Source organism: Eptesicus fuscus, chromosome 13 (assembly GCF_027574615.1).
Source record: "Eptesicus fuscus isolate TK198812 chromosome 13, DD_ASM_mEF_20220401, whole genome shotgun sequence".
Taxonomy (NCBI): Eukaryota; Metazoa; Chordata; class Mammalia; order Chiroptera; family Vespertilionidae; genus Eptesicus; species Eptesicus fuscus.
The window spans coordinates 49,117,370-49,121,591 of record NC_072485.1 but is presented as its reverse complement, the minus strand read 5'-3'; the positions used below and the strand labels follow the sequence as shown (position 1 = coordinate 49,121,591).

Below are 4,222 nucleotides of genomic sequence, written 5' to 3'. Positions count from 1 at the left end.
AAAGAGTGTTCGTGAGTGTTACCCATTATTATGACTTATGCAATCATTGTTTATGCTTCTTCCTGATACAAAATCAGACAAATAGAACTTTTTCTAAAACATCATCTCCTAAGGAAAGAAATAAAACTAAGTTGCTTTTTTATATGTGATTTCAATTGATTTTTTTTTCCGGGGGGGGGGGGGGCGCGGTCCTTGGAACTCTGAGGAAAGGAAGGAACCCTGGGCAGTACAGCCTGTTGTCCTCTTTAGATGGGGCAACCTTAGGGCTATCCTTTCTGAGTACAAGCCTACCCCATGGAAGCACGAAGGGCAAGCTGGGCGGAAGAGATGTCTGTTGAAAGGAAATAAAATATAGCTCCTTTTGACATAAAGAACTGTTGATTCTGACTGGAGTTCCCTGCAATGGGAACTAGTTATAGACCCGAAGGATGCTATGGTCCTTTGGAAGTAGAGGGACCTGGATTCAAATCCCAGCTCTGTTGCTTACAGGCAAGTTACCCATTTTATAGGGCTGAAAGAGGTCACTGTGGGAGCTACAAAGGGTGGTAGCACCCAGTAGATCTACTGCACAAGGGTGCTGTGGGCAGAAGTGTCCTCATGGAGCCCCAGAAGAAGCCCAAATATCAGGCTGAGGGGTCTTGTTGCTCATTAGTCTTTCACTCCCTCTGGCCTCTCTGCATAGTCAGCTCAGACATCTTGGCTGTAAGGAGCCTTCTGTGTGTTCTTTGCTCAGCAAGGAAGGAGTATGAGAATTTCCCATCCATTACTGGCTGAGGTTCAACTTGAGCAACCTTGTAATGTAGCTGGGCTCTCTGATTCCCAAATGTTTTAGTTAGTTGAAAAATTGTGGGATAATAATCTGGCCACTCAGTATATACTGAGTGGCCAGATTATTATGATCTCTGAATGCATAATCTGGCCACTCAGTGTGTGTGTGTGTGTGTGTGTGTGTGTGTGTGTGTGTGTGTGTGTGTGTATGTGTGTGTGTGTGTGTGTATTAGAGGCCCGGTGCATGAATTCATGCATGGGTGTGGTCCGGCCAGCCTGGCCAGGGGGAGTGGACATGGGCGGTTGGCCGGCCTGCCTGCTGGTTGAACTCCTGGTCGAGGGGACAATTTGGATATTAGACTTTTATTATATAAGATATACACTGAGTGGCCAGATTATTATGCGTTCAGAGATCACAATAATCTGGCCACTCAGTGTGTGTGTGTGTGTGTGTGTGTGTGTGTGTGTGTGTGTGTATATATATATATATATATATATATATATATATATATTTATATTTAGAACAAAATAATCTTCACTCACCATTCAGATGACCTGAGAAATCAAACCTGTGGGCTGCATTTTGACTTGGCTCTTGCCACTGCCCAGCAAGGCCATGTGAGTGCTGACAGTGCAATTATAAGATGTATCAGGGGCCCTCCTAACAGTGGTATTTAGGACTGCATTGTAATCATGGAAATAATAATGACAATCTCTTACTTAGTGCTGATCATTTAACTCCATCACTTAATTTATGCTTTTCAAAAACTGTTTATGTCTAGCCTGTGATGGAAAACTAGCTTCCATTTTATTTATTTACTTATTTATTTATTTATTTATTTATTTATTTATATTTATTTCATAGAGGAAGGGAGATGGAGAGAGAGATAGAAACATCAATGATGAAAGGGAATCGTTGATTTGCTGCCTCCTGCATGCCCCACCCTGGGGATCAAGCCCGCAACCTGGGCATGTACCCTTGACTGGAATCAAACCTGGGACCCTTCAGTCCGCAGACCGACGCTCTATCCACTGAGCCAAACCAGCTAGGGCTAACTTCCATTTTACAGATGTGGAAACTGGAACTCAGATATCGATTGTTAAAATATGGCCCATCTGGAGTCAGTATACACACTTCTGGCTTCTGGTCCAGTGGTCAATTTATTTCCCCCACTATGAGGTAGCAATGTGGAGACCCTAGATTTTATTGACTTGGTGGTTTGTGATATGGTTACAGGGCGGTCACTTGATCTCCCTCTGCCTGGAAAGGGAGCAAATCTTTCTGTCCAAATTTCCAAAGAGGAAGCAACTCTCAGCCAGAGCAGGAGCCTGAGCCAATTTTGCAGGCAGTGGGGTGTACAGGTGGCTCATTGCCTGTGCCTGGGGCAACAGTAAATTGATATTTGCTGCTCTCCAAGCCTCTGGCAGAGATGGGGAGGAAGGGCTGGGAAAGTGACATTTCTGTAAATAACTCCACCTGGTTCTGAGGGCAGGAGGATTGGCATGTCCCTGTAGCCTCATCAATTACCATCAACCCTTGCAAAGGGAGCCCCAGGAGAGAGCATCTCTTCACACTCTTATGATTATTTATAGACACCTAATCCTGTCCATACTCTGGGGGGGCGTGTAGTTTGCTCAAAGCAGACTCCTTCCAGATGTGTTTATATCCTTCCAGGTCCAGTGGAATGCATCCTTCAGCCCCTCCATTACGTGGAGCAAAGGGCATGCCCAACATTGGGGCATAATGAAGAAGTGGAAGGGGAGAAATGGACAGTATGCCCGAATTTCTCAGTTCATGTGGGTTTTGTTTGTTTGTTTGTTTTTGCTGCAAAAAGCTTTATTGTTTCATTTGGTCCAACACATGGGAAAGGGCTTCAGGGTGGTTAAAAGAATGGCTAGTAGTTTCGGGAAGAGGCTCAGGTAAAAGCCAGACACCAGGGGAATGCAGAGGAGCCCCTCAAAGGCCTCTGGGCTTCAAAGGCTCCTAGTTATGCTTGAGGGTGAACCTTTTGAAGAGATATTCACCCAGCCCAGCCTGGGGGCTGGCCAGCCTGCAGAGGTTAGTCAGCTGGCTGCCCATCTTCTTGATGAGTTTCACCTCCTCATCCAGGAAGTGGTTCTCCAGGAAGTCACAGAGATGAGGGTCTGCATGGGCAGAACCCAGGGCATGCAGCTCCAAAAGGGCTGGTTCAGGTTCCTCTCCAAGGCCAGGGCGGCTTCCATGGCGTCCTGAGCTTTGCCCCACCCACTCATCTTGGGAAGGCTTCAGCACGTCCTGGAAGAGAATGCGGCAACCGCGCTTGTTTTGCAATTTTAATTAAGAGATGCTCAGCGCCCTTTCACTTCTCAGCCAACTCAGGGAAGAAGTGGCCCACGCCCTCGAGAGCCACATCGTCAGGGTGGAAATAGAAGCCCAGAGAGAGGTAGGTGCGGGAGGCCCACAGGTGCAGGTTGGCCGGGTGGTTGACTGCAGCCTCCACCTCGGTGAATAATTCTGACAAATTTGGGAGCTCATGGTTTGGCAATAAGGAGTTAAGGTAGAACAAAAAACCCGTGTGTTGACTGGTCCCAGCGGTGGTTCTGAACGTGGTGACTGGATAAGGCAGGAGAGTGGCTGCAGGCTGGAAGAAGGGGGGTCCCTGGGTCTGTTCCGTCCAAACACTGTTGAAGCAAGAGACAGATCCAGGACCCCCGAGGGCACTGCCTGAATAGCCTCTTTGCTGCTAACAAAGGCAATTCGATGTAGTGATTAAATAAAGGTGTTTTGCAAGCAGATAGACCTGGTTTTAAATCCCAGCTCTGCCATTTACCTACTGTGTGGTTTTCATTAAGTTCCTTAAAGCTTCGTCTCCATTTCCTCATCTGTAAAATGGAATAATAATATCTCCTTCCAGGGTCATTGTGAGGTTTGAATGCAGTGCCTGACACAGCAGGTGATAGATAGGTATATGGTGCCTATTTTTTTTTTTTTTTACATTTTAAATATGGAATACTTCATGAATTTTCATGTCATCTTTGCCAAGGGGCCACGCTAATCTTCTTTGTATCATTCCAAGGTCAGGATATGTGCTACTGAAACAAGCACTGGTGCTTATTCTTATAAGACACTGCTAGTTACTGTGTGTGTGTGTGTGTGTGAGTGTGTGTGTGTGTGAGTGTGTGTGTGCGTGTGTGAGTGTGTGTGTGTGTGAGTGTGTGTGTGTGTGTGAGTGTGTGTGTGTGTGTGTGTGTGTGTGAGTGAGTGTGTGTGAGTGTGTGTGTGTGTGCGCGAGTGTGTGTGTGCGTGTGTGAGTGAGTGTGTGTGTGAGTGTGTGTGTGTGTGTGTGTGAGTGTGTGTGTGTGTGTGAGAGTGTGTGTGTGTGTGTGTGAGTGAGTGTGTGTGAGTGAGTGTGTGTGTGTGTGTGAGTGTGTGTGTGTGTGTGTGTGTGAGTATGTGTGTGAGTGTGTGTGTGAG

At 46.6% G+C, this 4,222-nt stretch overlaps 1 non-coding gene across 1 annotated transcript; it reads right to left on the bottom strand.

The window, feature by feature from the left end:
* Positions 1 to 3,746: 3,746 nt before the first annotated feature.
* LOC114234957 (U6 spliceosomal RNA) lies at positions 3,747 to 3,853 on the bottom strand. Its single transcript, XR_003621138.1, has one exon. It is a non-coding gene; the product is annotated as a U6 spliceosomal RNA (small nuclear RNA).
* Positions 3,854 to 4,222: the final 369 nt, after the last annotated feature.